Source organism: Mandrillus leucophaeus, unplaced genomic scaffold, assembly GCF_000951045.1.
Source record: "Mandrillus leucophaeus isolate KB7577 unplaced genomic scaffold, Mleu.le_1.0 Scaffold9, whole genome shotgun sequence".
In the NCBI taxonomy this organism is placed as follows: Eukaryota; Metazoa; Chordata; class Mammalia; order Primates; family Cercopithecidae; genus Mandrillus; species Mandrillus leucophaeus.
The window spans coordinates 2,914,861-2,933,493 of NW_012109807.1; positions in this window are offsets into that span (position 1 = coordinate 2,914,861).

Consider the following 18,633-nt stretch of genomic DNA (forward strand, 5'->3'; position numbering starts at 1 on the left):
TTTAAAAGGGATGCAAAACATAAAATTTTGGAAAATTTGCAGCCTAACGATGTGATAGAAAAGAAAAACCCATTTTCTGAAGAGAAATTCATGCTGGCTGAAGAAATTTACATAAGTAATGAGGAATCAAACATTAATCACCAAGACAATGCAGAAAATGTCCCCAGAGCATGTCAGAGGTCTTCACAGAAGCCCCTCTCATCATAGGCCCAGAATCCTAGAAGGGAAAAATGATTCTGTGGGCCAGGCCCAGGGTCCCACTGCTTTGTGGAGCCTCAGGACTTGGTGCCATGCATTCCAGCCTCTCCAGCTCCAGCCATGGCTAAAAGAGGCCAAGGTACAGCTTGGGCCATCGCTTCAGAGGGTGCAAGCCCCAAATCTTGACAGTTTCCATATGGTATTGGGCCTGTGGTTCCACAGAAGACAAGAGTTGAGCTTTGGGAAGCTCCACCTAGGTTTCAGAGGTAGCATGGAAACACCTAGATGTCCAGGCAGAAGTCTGCTGCAGGGGTGGAGCCCCCATAGAGAACCTCTGCTAGGGCAGTGCAGAGAGGAAATGTGGGGTTGTAGCTCTCACACAGAATCCCCACTGGGTTACTGCCTAGTGGAGCTGTGAGAAGAGGGTCACCATCCTCCAAACTCCAGAATGATAGAACCACCAACAGCTGGCACTGTGTGCCTGGAAATGCCACAGACACTCAATGCCAGCCAGTGAAAACAGCTATGGGGGCTGAACCCTTCAGAGCCACAGGGAAGAGCTGCCCAAGGCCTTGGAAGCCCATCTCTTGTATCAGTGTGACCTACATGTGAGACATGGTATCAAAGGGAATCATTTCAGAGCTTTAAGATTTAATGACTGTTCCACTGGATTTTGGACTTGTATGGGACCTATAGCCCCTTTGTTTCATCCAACTTCCTCCATTTGGAATGGAAGCATTTACCCAATGCCTGCATCCCCATTGAATCTTGAAAGCAGCTAACTTGCTTTTAATTTTACAGGCTCATAGGAGGAAGGAAGTTCCCTTGTCTCAAATAATACTTTGGACTGTGAAACTTTGAGTTAATGTTGCAATTAGTTAAGACCTTTGGGAGATTGTTGAGAAGGCAAGATTGGTTTTGAAATGTAAAATGGACATGAGATTTGAAAGGGGCCAGAAGCAGAATGATATGGTTTGGTCCTGTGTCCCCACCCAAATCTCATATCAAACTGTAATCCCCATGCATCAAGGAAGGAATCTGGTGGGAGGTGACTGGATCAGGTTGGGGGTGTTTCCCCCATGCTGTTTTCATAATAGGGAGTTCTCATGAGATCTCATGTTTTTAAGAGTGTTTGGCAGTTCCTCCTTCCTCCCTTTCCCTCCTGCTGCCTTGTGAAGAAGGTGCTGGCTTCTCCTTTGCCTTCCACCATAATTGTAAGTTTCCTGAGGCCTACCCAGACATATGGAACTGTGAGTCAGTTAAACCACTTTCCTTTATAAATTACTTAGTCTCAGGTATTTTTTATAGCAATGTGAAAACAGACTAATACATTGAGGAAAGTGCAGAGTACACTAAGGTGAAATGCCAGTTACAACTGAGACCTAGGCAGAAGACCTTTGAGACCTGGTAACCTGTGGAGTCCCTCCCAAGGGCATGCAGAAGATGTGGTAACTGAACAGGTTAAGAAAGCACATGATACTTCTGTGTTTGAGACACATTAGGAGTGTGGATACAACCCAAGGTCTTCTACATATCCCATTCCTTTAATTGCTAATAGACTTAAAAAACTAATTTGTTAAAGGTTTGATGCTTTGATATGTATTTTAACATAATAAAGTTGCTTTGTAAGAAGCGTTATTTTATTTAACCTAGGAGTTATTTCCAAAATGTAGTTATGAGGGTCTAGCAGGAAGTAAAAATATTCAGAGGATGGGAACAGGGTATGCTCGCATACAATCATACTTACTATTTTTAGTGAGGGTTCAAAGTAGGAGAATACTTAATTTTTTAATCACATAAATATTTTATCATAAAATGGGACAAAAATAAACTTCACATTTTGACCTCATTTCCATTAAAATTCATATATTTTGTACTCTCTTTACAGTTACAAAATAAAATTCATCATATTAGTAAAAAAAAAAAAAAACAAAGAAAAGAAAAGTTGAGGAAGAGCTATTATATTAACAAAATAATGTCCAGCTCTTTGCTTTCCAGGCATATCATAGGATTTCACTTCCCTGCTTACTGTGAAGTAAACCATGACTGTGGTATGACTCAGCACATTCCCATCCCTATGCTGCAATAATCCTGGGAGGAAATATAGAGGAGTCACCTGGGTCCAACTGACTCCAAAAAGCTCAGCCCCTAGCTGACTCACAATGGACATGCTATGTAAGCGAAATATCATCTTTTGTTGGATTAAGTCACAAGAAATGTGAGGGATATTTATTACCATTGCACATTGTGATGGTTAATATTGAGTGTCAACTTGATTGGATTGAAGGATACAAAGTATTGATCCTGGGTGTGTCTGTGAGAGTGTTGCCAAAAACAGATTAACATTTGAGTCAGTGGGCTGGGGAAGGTAGATCCACTGTTAATCTGGTGGGCACAATTTAATCAGCTGCCAGTAAATATAAAGCAGGCAGAAAAACGTGAAAATGAGAGACTGGCCTGGCCTCCCAGCCTATATCTTTCTCCCATCCTGGATGCATCCTGCCCTCAAACATCAGACGTTCTTCAGTTTTGGGACTTGGACTGGCTCTCCTTGCTCCTCAGCTTGCAGACAGTCTATTGTGGGACCTTGTGATCATGTAAGTTAATACTTAATAAACGCCCCTTTATATGTAAAGGGGAGTTAATAAACTCCTATATATACATATATCTTATATCATATATATGTACATCTTATTAGTTCTGTTTCTCTAGAGAACCCTGACTAATACAGAACGAGGAGTGGTTCTAGAGGAATGGAATATTAAGGATGGAGTTCTTTCATTGGTTTTGGGGTTTCTGGAGTTTGCTGCTTAATATTATTAGACCTAAAAATGCTAAGGACTCTACTTCTAATAATATGGAGAACACTGATAGTCCTTGGTATGAAGTGTTTAGAGAGCTATGCAAAATAAACGCATTTGACACCCTGATTACTGCTTGTGAGAGTCAAGGAGTTCAGTGACACTTTAGATAATACCTTTGGCCATATGTGGAGAACCAAGGAACATAATGAAGCTGGTTGATTGCTCCAAAGTTCAGTGGACAAAGTGTTAAACGCAAATGATGAACTCAGGGACTCTGTCTCCCAGCTTCAGAAGCAGATACTGAGCCTCAAACATGCTAAGACTACCCTGAGTGAGAGTATTATGTCCTGTAGAGAAAGAGCTGAAATTGTGCAAAAACAGACACAAACTCTTATCATGCGAGTGGCTGACCTGCAAGGAAAGATGCATGCACAGCCTCCCCAGGTGTCTACTGTTAAAGTGAGGGCATTGATTGGAAAAGAATATGGGATCCTGCAACTTGGAATGGGGACGTGTGGGAGGACCCTGATGAAGCTGGGGACACTGAGTTTATAAACTCTGATGGACCTTTTTTCCCAAAAGGAACAGCTTCCCCATCCGCAGTAGTGACAACATCCCCTCCCTGACCCATGCTGCCATCAGCCTTTCCACCTTTGTCTGAGGAGACAAACTCTGTGCTGCCTGAGGCAATAGTGATGGCCTTTCCTGACAGTTGTCAGGCAAGATAATGTTGATTCTCATCAGGAGCCACCCCCAACACCACTGTTTGCTTCCAGACCTCTAACTAGACTAAAGTCCCAGAGGGCCCCTAGAGGTGAGGTTGAGAGTGTGACCCATGAGGACATGGACTACACTCAAAAAGAACTGTTTGAGTTCTCAAATTTGTATAAACAGAAATCTGGAGAACAGGCATGGGAATGGATATTAAGGGCACGGCATAATGGTGGAAGGAACACAGAGTTGGATCAGGCTGAATTTATTGATTTGGGCTTACTAAGTAGGACACTGTTTTTAACGCTACAGCTTGGGGAGTTAAAAAAGGTTCTAATAGTTTATTTGCTTGGTTAGCTGAAATGTGGATTAAAAGATGGCCCACTGTGAGTGAGCTGGAAACGCCTGATCTCCCTCGGTTTGATGTAGAGGAAGGGATCCAAAGGCTTAGGGAGACTGGGATGGTAGGATGAATTAGTCACTTTAGACTTCCTCATCCCAGCTGGAAGGGTCCAGAAGATATGCTCTTGACCAATGACTTGCAAAATAGATTTGTGAGGACAGCACCTGCATCTTTGAAGAGCCATGTAATTGTTCTTCTCTGTATGTTAGATCTAATGGTGTGAACTGCAGTCACTCAACTACAAAATTTAAATACAATGGGGATAATTGGATGCTGAGGTGGCAGGGGCCAAGTGGTGGCAATAAACCATGAAAGGCAAGGTGGGCATAACTACCGTAATGGACAGCAGAGGCAAAGCAGCAATCAGAATAGTCTGACTTGTGTAGAGCTCTGGTATTGACTGGTTAATAATGGTGTTCCCAGAAGAGAAATTGATAGGAACCCTACTGCATTCCTACTTAATTTATACAAGCAGAAAACTTCTAGGTCAAATTACAAAAACAGAGAATCATAGCCCCTCAATCAATTTCCAGACTTGAGCCAGTTTACAGACCCAGAACCCCTTGAATGAACGGGAGGCTGGGTCTCATTAAAGAAGGACCCCACTATATTGCCAACAATTTGTGCAGTTAATCTTTCTCCTATCCTTCCCCGAGGAGATCTCCAGACATTTATCAGGGTAACTGTGCACTGGGGAAAGGGAAATGATCAGATATTTTGGAGACTACTGGACACTGGCTCTGAGGTGACATTGATTCCAAGGGACCGAAAACGTCATTGTAGTCCTCCAGTTATTAAAGTAGGGGCTTACAGAGGTCAGGTAATAGAGTTTTAGCTCAGGTCCAACTTACAGTGGGTCCAGTGGGTCCCTGGACTCATCCTGTGATCATTTCCCCAGTGCTAGGATGCGATGCATAATTTGCATAGACATAATTAGCAGCTAGCAGGACCCCCACATTGGCTCCGTGACTGGTAGGGTGAGGGCTATTATGGTGGGAAAGGCCATTAAATGGAAGCCATTAGAGCTGCCTCTACCTACAAAATAGTAAACCAAAACAAATCAAAAACAATATAGCATCCCTGTAGGGACTGTGGAGATTAGCGCTACCATCACGGACTTGAAATATGCAGTGTGGTGATTCCCACCACATCTCCATTCAACTCTCCCATTTGGCCTGTGCAGAAGACAGATGGATCTTGAAGAATTACAGAGGATTATCATAAGCTTAACCAAGTGGTGACTCCAGTTACAGCTGCTGTACCAGATGTGTTTTCATTGCTTGAGCAAATTAATACATCTACTGGTACCCGGTATGCAGCCATTGACTTGGCAAATTCCTTTTTCTCCATTCTTGTCCATAAGGCTCACCAGAAGCAATTTGCCTTCAGCTGGCGAAGCCAGCAATATACCTTTGCTGTCCTACCTCAGGGGTGTATCAACTGTCCAGCTTTGTGTCAAAATCTTATTTGGAGAGATCTTGATGACTTTTCACTTCTACAAGATATCACACTATTCCATTACACTGATGACATGCTGATTGGATCCAGTGAGCAAGAAGTAGCAAACACTGTGGACTTATTTGTGGGACATTTTCATGCTAGAGGATGGGAAATAAACCTGATTAAAATTCAGGGAACTTCTACCTCAGTAGAATTTCTGGGGGTTCAGTGGTGCAAGGCTTGTCAAGATATTCCCGTCAAGATAAGGTGAGGATAAGTTGCTTCATTTGGTCCATTCTATGACCAAGAAAGAGGCAAACACCTGTTTGGATTTTGGAGGCAACACATTCCTCACTTGGATGTGTTACTCTGGCCCATTTATCGAGTGACTGAAAGGGCTGTCAGTTTTGAGTAGGATGCATAGCAGGAGAAGGCTGTGCAACAGGTCCAGGCTGCTATGCAGCTGCTCTGCCACTTGGGCCATATGACCCAGCAGATCCAATGGTGCTTGAGGTGTCAGTGGCAAATAGGAATGCTTTTTGGAGCCTCTGGCAGGCTCCGATAGGTGAATCACAGCAGAGGCCTCTAGGACTTTGGAGCAAGGCCCTGCCATCTTCAGCAAACAACTATTCTCCTTTTGAGAGACAGCTCTCAGTCTATTACTGGGCTTTGGTGAAGACTGAACATTTGACTATGGATCATCAAGTTACCAATGTGACCCGAACTGCCTATCATGAACGGGGTGTTTTCTGACCCATCTAGCCATAAAGTGGGTCATGCACAGCAGCACTGCATCATCCAATGGAAGTGGCATACATGTGATCGGGCTTGAGCAGGTCCTGAAGGCAAAAGTAAGTTACATGAGGAAGTGGCTCAAGTGCCCATGGTCTCCACTCCTGCCACTTGCCTTCTCTCCCCCAGCCTGCACCGATGGCCTCATGGGGAGTTCCCTGTCATCATCTGACAGAGGCAGGGAAGACTAGGGCCTGTTCACAGATGGTTCTACACGATAGGCAGGCACCACCTGAAAGTTGTCAGCTGCAGCCCTACAGCCCCTTTCTAGAACATCCCTGAAGGACAGGCGAAGGGAAACCTCCTCAGTGGGCAGAACTTCAGCAATGCACCTGGTTGTGCACCTTACATGGAAGGAGAAATGGCCAGATGCGCCGTTATATATGGATTCATGGGCTGTAGCCAATGGTATGGCTGGATGGTCAGGGACTTGGAAGAAGCATGATTGGAAAATTGGTGACAAAGAACTTTGTGGAAGAGGTATGTGGATGGACCTCACTGAGTCATCAAAAACTGTGAAGATATTAGTAGCCCATGTGAGACCTTACCAACAGGTGACCTCAGCAGAAGAGGATTTTAAAAATCAAGTGGATAGGATGATTTGTTCTGTGAACATCACTCAGCCTCTTCCCCCTGTCACTCCTGTCATTGCCCAGTGGGCCCATGAACAAAGTGGTCATGGTGGCAGGGATGGAGATTACACACAGGCTGTGCAACATGGACTTCCATTCACTAAGGCTGACCTGTTCATGGCCACTGCTGTGTGCCAGGAGCAGAGACCAACAATGAGCCCTCAATATGGCACCACTCCTCAGGGTGATCAGCCAGCTACCTGGCAGCAGGTTGATTATATTGGACCTCTTCCATCATGGAAAGGGAAGAGTTTTGTCCTCACTGCAACAGACACTTACTCCAGATATGGATTTGTCTATCCTGAAAGCAATGCTTCTGCCAAGACTACCATCCGTGAACTCACAGAATCCCCTATCCCCCGTCATGGTATTCCACACAGCATTGCCTCTGACCAAGGCAGTCTCTTTATGGCTAAACAAGTGCAGCAGTGGGCTCATGCTCATGGAATTCACTGGCCTTACCATGCTCCCCATCATCCTGAAGCAGCTGGATTGATAGAAGGCCTTTTGAAATCACAATTACAACAGCAGCCAGGTGACAGTACTTTGCAGGTCTGGGGCAAAGTTCTCCAGAAAGCCGCATATGCTCTAAATCAGTGTCCAATATATGGTACTCTTTCTCCCATAGCCAGGATTCATGGGTCCAGGAATCAAGGGGTGGATGTGGAAGTGGCACTACTCGCCATCACCCCTAGTGATGCACTAGCAAAATGTTTGCTTCCTGTTCCGGCAACATTACGTTCTGCTGGCCTAGAGGTCTTAGTTCCAGAGGGAGGAACACTGCCACCAGGAGACACAACAACAATCCCATTACATTGGAAGTTAAGATTGCCACCTGGACACTTTGGGCTCCTCCTACCTTTAAGTCAACAGGCTATGAAGGGAGTTACCATGTTGGCTGGGATGACATGCCCTGTGACTAAGGTCAATGGAAAACTACAACAGCCCAGTTCAGGCAGGACTACAAATGGCCCAGACCCTTCAGGAATGAAGATTTGGGTCACTCCACCAGGGAAAAAAACCACAACCTGCTGAGGTGCTTGCTGAAGGCAAAGGGAACATAGAATGGGTAGTAGAAGAAGGTGGTCATCAACACCAACTATAACCACGTGACCAGCTGCAGAAACGGGGACTGTAATTGTCATGAGTATTTCCTCCTTCTTTTGTTTAAAACAGGTTTGTGCATGTATACACTTGTACTAAGAAAATGTCTTCATTTTATTTTCTTTTTCTTTTCTCATATGACATAGGATTTATTGACTTCATATCAGCATTTAAGTATTGTTAACTTTACGTAGTCGTATTTGGGTTATGGATTGGTGCGTTTCTGGTTGTATGAAGGATAGTTGTATTATGTTAGGCATAAATATGACCTTATTAGTGTCTTTATTTGAAGATTATGTATGATCTCAGGAGATGTGTATGGGTTCAACTTGACAAGTGGTGGACTTATGATGGTTAATACTGCATGTCAACTTGATCGGATTGAAGGATACAAAGTATTGATCCTGCGTGTGTCTGTGAGGGTGTTGCCAAAAAAATTAACATTTGAGTCACTGGGCTGGGGAAAGTAGATCCACCCTTAATCTGGTGGGCACCATCTAATCAGTTGCCAGCGAATATAAAGCAGGCAGACAAACGTGAACATGAGAGACTGGCCTCTCAGCCTACATCTTTCTCCCAGGCTGGATGCTTCCTGCCCTTGAACACTGGACTCCAAGGTCTTCACTTTTGGGACTTGGACTGGATCTCCTTGCTCCTCAGCTTGCAGAAAGCCTATTGCGGGACCTCGTGATCATGTAAGTTAATACCTAATAAACTCATAGTTTATTGGTCACAAGAGAAATGTAGGCAGCTGATAATTTGTTACATATATACACACACACACACATATATTTATACATATGTTTAAATATATATATTTATGTGTGTATATATTTATTTACATGTGTAAATATATATATTTATATATGTGTAAATATATATATTTATATATGTGTAAATATATATATATTTATATATGTGTAAATATATATATATTTATACATGTATTTATACACATACACGTGTGTGTATAAATATGTGTGTGTGTGTATATATATACACATATGTGTATAAATAATGTGTGTGTGTGTGTGTATATATATATTTTGTTGTTGTTGTTGTTCTGTCTCTCTAGAAAACCCTGGCTAATACAAGCACCCTAGCCCAGCCTGACTGATTCAGCTGAGAAGTGCCATATACCCTTGAAGTCCAAGGGTCAACACATAAGAAACTGTGTAAGGTTTAATGGCTTCAGTGTTGGCTTTATTCCTCCACTGTAGTGATTGTTTCAAGTGGGAGATTAGCAGTTAGTGCACAGACTCTGTAGCCCTCAAAATACAGATTCAGAAAGCTCATTTTACAGCTCACATTAATACACCTGCTTTGTGTTCCCGAATCCCACTTCATCCTTCCACCCCTGAGACATCAATATTGTGGCAGAGTGTCTAGCCCTACCCTCAAAACAGTACATAAAATTGTTATTCGATCACTTCTTTCTACATTAGCAACAAATTAATGATAATGAATTTAACCTTCCATGCTGCCTCCTACCCCTCTGTACTTCATTGTTGAGAAACGGGGAAATGCAAATAGAAGACAAATGTAGGCGGCTGACAATGTGTATGAAGCTGAGCAGGCTGGATTTAAAATCATGGGTTTTAGAAACATGAATGTAAGCTTTTATTTCCATTCTCTATATATAGCTCAATAAAATAGAGGGAAACTGTGTATTCAGGTAAACATTTAGCTTTCTTTTAAGAGCAATATATAAAATATTAATCTACTGCTCCTTTCCTGATTGTCGCCCAGAATTTCCCCAGGTATTGCTCTTCTTGATGGACCTGCTGGCCTCTGTAGACCCTGGAGAAGCAGCAGGTGGCTTGGCATTGGCTTAGAAAAGAAAATATGCAACACAATATTAAATGGGACTTTTCTGGTAGTCTTGGCAGAGACCCCAAAGGTGAATATAGTACGGAGACAATCACCTCCTGCATTCTCAAAAGAGAAGCCAGACATCTGTATTCATTTTTCTATTCTTGCTGTAATAGGTCACCACCAATTTACCAGTTTAAAGCAACACAAATTTATTATCTCATTTATACCTCCCACCCCAAACTGGGATAGGAAAGTAAATCATTATCTTGTTTTTATCATTTTTTTAATGTATGTACAGTTCACATTTATTTTAGTGTTTAATATTATAAGTGTTTTGGTCTTTATTTAGAAGTTTGGTGATGTTTTTATGACCAAAACCATGCCATAGGAACCTAACTCTTGTTTAGGTTCAATTAGCCTAAAAATTGATATCCTTATAAATACAGAGTTTTGCTTAAAGTCAGTTTCCAAAAATCTATGGATGATGTTAAGTGAAGACTTACTGTCCTTGGACTGACAGATAGTGATGACTAAACTGTGTGGGGCCCTGGCAAGGCAGTGAAAATGTTAAAAAAGAAAGTGTCCCAGAGGGAAGGTTTCTGCTGAGTCCTGAAGAATATTGACCAGGAAAATGCATGGGGAACCAAACTGTCATCTATGTTGGGCCAGAGACACTCACTGTCTGAGAGGCTGTATTCACATGGTGAGAGAGAGAGTAGGTGGCAGGGCTCAAATTTCATTGTTTGGACCGTTGACTGAGCTAGAGAAAAATATTTCAATTAGATTGGACTGGGTTATCAAATCCTCACCTTAAATAGATTGGCCATATTGAACCCAAAATAACATTATGAAGACATGCAAAAACAACTCTCTACTACACTTGCAATGGCCAAGGTGAGCCTCTGGACATTTCCAGTAAGTAATCCCCGGGAAGTATTATAGCATATTAGCCCCTCCACAGAGACAAGCTGGTGTTGCTCTGTTGCCTCCTGTGGGGCGGAGTCCCTTCTGGCATATGTGTCCAGCACGTTCTACAGCACTGCTTCCTGACAATATGCTCTGCTGAGTTCTGCATACTTCACTTCAAGTCCACAAAATATGTGGGTGCGTAACAGTTGCTCCCAGGTTCTCCCACAGGAGCTAATGCTTAATAGATATCTAGTCAGTAATTAGTTCTTTTTGCACAAAGAACTAATTACTGACTAAGAACATTCAGCTGCCAAACTGGAGATTTTTTCATTTGAGGCATCCCACCACCAAAGAAATCGTTGACCTCTGCTTTCGCCAGAATCAGACGTCTTGTCTATTGCCTGAAGGGCTATTTGCTAATCGTACAGACACTGGAGGAGAATTATTTGTCTCCCTAGCTTATTTATGTGTTAGGTTAAGATACTGGATATGGGCTGGGCGCGGTGGCTCAAGCCTGTAATCCCAGCACTTTGGGAGGCCGAGACGGGCGGATCACGAGGTCAGGAGATCGAGACCATCCTGGCTAACATGGTGAAACCCCGTCTCTACTAAAAAGATACAAAAAACTAGCCAGGCGAGGTGGTGGGCGCCTGTAGTCCCAGCTACTCGGGAGGCTGAGGCAGGAGAATGGCATAAATCCGGGAGGCGGAGCTTGCAGTGAGCTGAGATCCGGCCACTGCACTCCAGCCTGGGCGACAGAGTGAGACTCCGTCTCAAAAAAAAAAAAAAAAAAGATACTGGATATGCTCTGGACAAAGCTAGATTACTAATTTCTTCTTAGGAAACTGGTAGGTTGTGTTATTAGTTGAAATAAACACCACCTTTTCTGGTGGGAAGGTAAGATATCTTCAAACCATTGACATCAGGTTTAGCCATATGAATTAGAATGCCTCTCCCTACAAAAGGATTATACATTTTTGATTCAATGACATCAGTCATGGCCATATGACTTCCTTTGGCCAAGAAAATGTCAGAGTAAGTGGCATGTGACACCGTGGAGCAAAAGCTTTAAAATTTCATTTGAGGCTCTGTCACGGTCTCATTATTTTCTGCCATGAAATAGGCAATATTCCAGACAGGAGCTGCTGCTTTATCCTGGGTAGAAGAAATGTAGCTGACTTGTACCAGATGAGTAGCACGACCCAAAAACTAACCTAGATTTTTATAAGCCACAAAGACTTGGAGCATGTTTGTTGCTACCACATAACTTAGCCTAAGCTGACTGATGCAGTACTTGAGCCCTGAGGTCAGCTGTAAATCTGATGATGACTAGAGAGCTCGATTCTCAGAATATATATCTCACTGAAGATATGAAACACTGAGTTGATCAAACTTTGTAATATGGCCTACAGAAAAGGAATTTCTGGGATACACCTGCACAATTTGACATTGCTAGTTGATGCTACCATTGAGCCTCAGCCTGTCCCCTGGGCTCTGTGAGGAATCGGATAAAGAAGTTCAATTTCTACAAGTCACGGCAAACCAGGCCCTTCAGATACTCTATTAGTAAAATGTTGTCATGTTTACATTCAGCCAAATATTATTCAAAATTCAGACACTATAATTCAGACTTTCCACAATGCACTGGGGCTTCTTCCCGAGTTGGGAATGATGCAAAGAAAGAATGCACCCAGCTCTAATAGAACGTGTTCACCAACAATATTTCAAAGATCCTGTTTGCATTATTTTAAGATTATTACCATAAAGATAAAGATTCTCTGTTACATCCATTTACTTCCATTTAAATATATGCAGCCTCCTTTTAAAATTTATGGAACCCCCTTTTTAGGGATATTATCTCTAAGGTCAGAATCCACTATTCAGATAGTAGGACTGTTATGTTTAATCCTACCTAACTGAGCGGGTCCTAAGAACACATATTCTATAATACTAAGCAATTAAGACACATCACAAACCAAAAAATATTAAATATGTATCTAATGAAATAATGTTGTTAAAGAATTTAGTTTGGAGAATGTGTCTCTATAATCACACGTGCATAAAATATTTAAAATTTCTGACATTTAAGTTATAATTGCTTACATAGTATCTATTCCATTACAATTTGAAGAATTATAAAAGCCTGGAACATTCCTGTCTGCTTTCTTCTTTGTTTTCACCATAGAAATGTTGTATTATTTTCCTTCAGACTGGGTGCAGAAATTATACAACTTTTAAAATAAACAATGCTATGTGACCACCGAGAAGAATGGATCTCACAGAGTTTGGCTGCAAGAAGTTGGCAACAGCTTTATAGACAATCTTATGTCCAATCTTGTAATTGATTCCTTACTTAAAAATTATCAACCCGTTGGCTAGAAAATTTAACTTTTTTATTTTCTTTGTTGTTTGTTTCCATTTGAAATGGAAATGAACCATAATGTATCCCTTTATGTATCCAAAGAGCTTCATTAGTATTGATCTGAGATGTCTGGTGAAACAAATCCTCACTGCCGCTTATTACCATGGAGGTGTGATCCTGATCAAGTTTCTTAACCCATTTGGGGTTCTTAGCAGTAGCATGGGCTATAGTAGCTCCCTTATGAAATGGTAGTGACAAGTAAAGAAGTAATCTCACGTAAAGCACAGCCCGGTGCCTCGTGCATCGTACATCAATATTAGCTTTTACTACTATTATTGCAGCTGCTTTTATTGCTGTTGCTATTTTTCTCAGTATTTATTCCTAATAATTATCCCTAAGATGTTTCAAAGAGAAAGTAGACAATGGAAGGTGTGGAGAAGAGATAGGCTTTACTCTTAGCCAGGGTGTATCCATTCCTAGGCAACAGCAAAAGCGTCTCTAATTGCCTGCCATGTACTTTCCAGATGTTCTCCTGGTTATTTGTCAATTTCCCTGTGAGGACACTATCCCTGAGGTAAATGAGGAATCTTGCCTACATCAACAAAGATCTTCAATGGAAGAATGCAAGAATTTGACTCTCTACCTTCAAAATCCCAGCCCTTTTACCATCACAAAGAGCTTCCAGGCAGACTCTTACTAAAGAACCACAAAAAAGGAGTAGCACAGCCTAGTTTGGGATTTTTAAAACCTTCAGTTTGTTGTACAGTCAACATTTTCAGGTTGTAAATTACAAGGAGAGACAAAAAGGAATAACACAGCAGATTTGTATTGCCTGTGTCCTATGAAGTCTTGTAAAATTAAAGAATAATATTTTAAAAAGGAATGTTGTTATAAAAACAGCATGTCCAACATCGATGTTAGTTACTGTGCTAAGTGATAACAACTGAGGAATATCTCTTCAGAATACTGAAACTTTTATTATCACTTCTCAGCCTTCTGGCTAAGATCAGGTGTAAAATTATGTTTTAAAATTATTCAAAAATGTCCACTAATATTCAGTCTGTTTAAAGCTTTTCAGTGGAAAATGGAACTCTGAGCTCCCTTGAACTTGAATCCTCTTTGAACACGGCCTGTTGCATGAATGGCTAATTTGTACTAATTATTCTCTTCTAGCCTCTCTGTTAATGTGCAATGTCCTGAAAGAGTAAAATTTTTTAAAATGAATTAATTTACATACAAAAGCAGTGGCCTTGAAATTAAAAAGAATAATGTCAAAAGAACAAGAATACAAATAAACAATGAATTTCAAAGCAGCAACAGACAAACCTGAACAAGAACTTCCATGAGGGAATCATGAACTACGGAATGAAGCCACCTGTCCTTCTTCACTCTCGCGGGCATCTGTGGCTACCCATCTTCAAGACTGCCCACCCACCTGTTGTCCCAAACTGTCCTTTTCTCTCCTTGCGTTGTGTCCTCTAGGCACCAGCAATCTACAAAGCCAGGATTGTCCCAGCACCAGGACCGTCCCAGGACTGTGCACCAAATACCAAAACAGGGCAGCCCTTCTCCAGCTAGCTCCTCCCTACCTGGATGCCAGTGAAGTTTAGTCTTGGGTGAATCCACAGTGATCAAAGAAATAGTCCTTCAGGGTTTAACCACTTCTTGTCAAAATTGCCTGATAATATGCACTTCTTTGTTACGTAAACGAAAGACCTGTGGCAATGGAAGCTTTTCCTGTCATTGTTACTGCTGTTTTTTGTTTTTTTAAGAGTTTCAAGGGATACATTTCCCTGACTGGGGAAAGGGTACTTTAGGCAGTGGTTTGTTTATGTCACTTTGGGACATCAGAGTCATAGGCATTCTTTTTTTTTTTTCAACTTTTACTTTAAATTCAGGGAGTACAGGTGCAGATTTGTTACCTGGATGTATTGCGTGATGCTGAGAATTGGGGTATGGATGATCCCATCACCCAGGTACCGAACATAACACCCAAGAGGCAGTTTCTCAGCCTCTGCCCCCATCTCTAGCATTCTTAACTATGTGCCAAAGCACTGAACCTAACAGCATAGCTGGAGACAGCTCTATTGCCGAGATCACCTAGACTAGACTAAGCTGATTGTTTTTATTTACCCCTTGTGATGGGCTGAATTATGTCCCCCAAAAATCAAACATTGAAGTCCTAACTCTCAGCAACCCAGAATCTGACTGTATTTGTAGGTAGCGACTTTAAAGAGGTAATGAAGTTAAAATGCGATGATAGAATGAGCCCCACTCCAGTGTGATTGGTGTCCTTGTAAGGAGGAGATTAGGACACAGACCCACACAGAGGAAAGACTATGGAAAGACACAGGGAGAAGGCGGCATCTACAAGGATCAAGAAACCAACCCTGCTGACACCATGATCTTGGACTTCTGGCCTCCAAAATTATGAAAAAATAAATTTCTGTTGTCTACACCACCCAGTTGGTGGCACTTTGTTATAGCACCCCCGTCAAACACTTTTCTTTGAGCGATTCCAATAAAAGAATGTTTTCTCAACCCAAATCCCTAAAGCTAATATTGATCGGATGCTTACAGCGTGCTAAGAGACTCACAGCGGTATCTCTGTACCTGGATATCGACATGTGTAAATCAAGAATATTAATCATACCAGCATTGTTGTATGTTGTAGTGAGTGAGGACTGCCTCGGTCTATTTTAGCTGCTGGGTTCCATCATTAACCTTTAAACTTCACAGCAGCCTTGCAAGGTATTTTTGTCCCCATTTTACAGAAGACAACAGCAAGGTCCAGGTTCTCCTAACAAACACGATGGGAAAACTAAAACTCGTGCTTTTCTCCCAAGTATTTAAACACCGTCGCATGTCACTTAACCACAGGAATACATGCTGCAAAATACATTGTGGGGCAATTTTATTGCTGTGCAAACATCATAGAGCGTGCTTACACAGACCTAGATGGTACAGCCCGCTACACATTGAGGCTCTATGGTCTGGCCTATTGCTCCTGGGCTACAAACCTGCACAGCATGCTTCTGTACCGAACACTGTAGGCAACTGTAACACAATAGTAAGCAATATGTATCTAAACATAGAAAAAATAGCAAAAATATGGTATAAAAGATTTTTTTCAAATGATCCTCCTGTATAGGGCACTTACCATTCATGGAGCTTGACGGTCTGAAAGTTGCTCTGGGTGAGTCAGTGAGTGAGGACTAAATGCGAAGCCCTAGGACATTACTGTACACTGCTGTAGACTTTAGAAACACTGGATACTTAGGCTACACTAAATGTATTTTAAAATTTCTTTCTTTCATAATAAATTAACCTTAACTTACTATAACTCTTTATAAATTTTTTAATGTTTCACTTTTCGACTCTTGTAATAACATTTAGCTTAAAATGCAAACACATTGTAGATATAGAATATCATTATTCTATAAACTAGTTTCTATTTGTTTTTTACCTTTTACACTTTTTTGTTAAAAATTAAGATCCACATACAGTGTGCCTAGGCCTACACAGGGTGAGGATCTCGGGATTGTCAATATCACTGTCTTCCACCTCCACATCTTGTTTCACTGGGGCAATATCACGCATGGAGCTGTTGTCTCCATGATAGTGTGTCTCCTTCTGGAATCCTCCTGAAGGCTGTTTTACAGTTAACTTTTTCTTTTTAATCTCTTTAATAAGTTATTAACACTCCAAAATAACAATTAAAAGTATAATCTAATAAATAAACCAGTAACATAGTTGTTTACCATCATTATTAAGTGTTCAGTACAGTACATAATTGCATGTGCTATACTTCTATACAAGGGCAGTGCAGTAGGTACCTACACCAGCATCACCACAATCATGTGAGCAATGCATTATACTGTGACATCCCAATGGCTATGAAGTCACTAGGCAATAGGAAATTTTCAGCTCCAAGATAATTTCACATGACCACCACTGAATGTGTGGTTCCTTGATCAACCTGTCCTGATGCAATGCCTGACTGTACTTCTGTAGCTACACTGAAGAAGAGGCACTGAGGACTAGAGGCATCCAGGGGATCACAACTCAAAGAGGTTAGTGACCTGCTGGCTCATATCCCAGCAGGTGGCTGATGGGTGTGAGAAAGAATTGGCTTCCGGGGCCATGTGCTTAACCATGACAGCTTACCTCCCCTTTCTTCCTGTTCCTGGAATTGTCACTTCCGGTGAGCCTCAGCTACCAGGAACCATCGCTGAACTAGTGTGGACTTACACAGTGCACAAGAGTGTGTAGCATGACCTGTTTAAAACTTGAGCCTGGATTCCTACTGATCTTAATTCAAGCCATTCCAAATTTTTTAGTAGCATGATTTGTTTTCTGAATGTCTTCCTATTTACATATTTGTCTACTGAATAAATGAGTTTGGAGTTCTAGGTTCAACTTTATGCATTTCAAAATTTATGTCTGTTGCTAGCTCTGTTCCATTGCCATTTAACACATGCATTTCACGTAATGGAATTAGAAAACGAGACAGTGCCTTTTCTCAAGGAAAGCTCCATTGCATCTCTTTTTGCTGTGAGGCTGGAGGAGCCGCCTTCCTGAGAGGCAGAGGAATGCACTGTCTTGTCCTTGACATTCAATTCCTACCCCATTCAGACACTGAGGCCATCCACAGAGCAGACCCAGAGAATATCCAAGCAAGGTGCAGGATGCCAGCTCTGTGTCCACTTGCAGACCCATGTTTGTAGGACTACCCACTTTCATCCGCTCTGACCTCAGAGATTAGCCTAACCAGCCCCTACAAGCTGCAACCCAGTTCCTGCCCTTCCAGCCTGTCTCCTCCATCCTACCAGATGGTTCCTGGTAGCTAAGGCTCACCAGGAGGGGAAGGGAGATATGGAAATATACATCTCTGTGCTGACTCTGTATGCTTTGCTTTTCATTCTTAGGTTTTCCAGAACCAGTTATTTCCAAATTATGTTCATTAGGAAACAGAACTAAAGAATATGCCTCTGATCCACTTATTTATCAGCCTGAATACTGACTTCGGAGACTTTCAAAGCAAAGCAATAGGTGAGGAGTAAAGACAGTGTTTCTGCTGATGCTTCAGGACCTGCTGTGTGGGTAGGGTGGCTCACTAGTCATCCTGAAAGGTAAGCTCTGACATGGAGACGTTCAAGCACGAGCAGCCTGGGTCCTCTGGAACAGCGGTTCCCAACCTTTTTGGCACCAGGGACTGGTTTTGTGGAAGACAATATGTTTCCACAGACAAAAGAGTGGGAGGTGATTTGGGGAGGATTCAAGAACATAACATTTATTGTGCACTATCTATTTCTATTATAATTACATTGTAATATATAATGAAATAATGATACAACTCACGATAATGTAGAATCAAAGGGAGTCCTGAGCTCGTTTTCCTCCAACTAGATGGTCCCATCTGCAGGTGGCAGGAGACAGTGACAGAGCATCAGGTGTTAGATT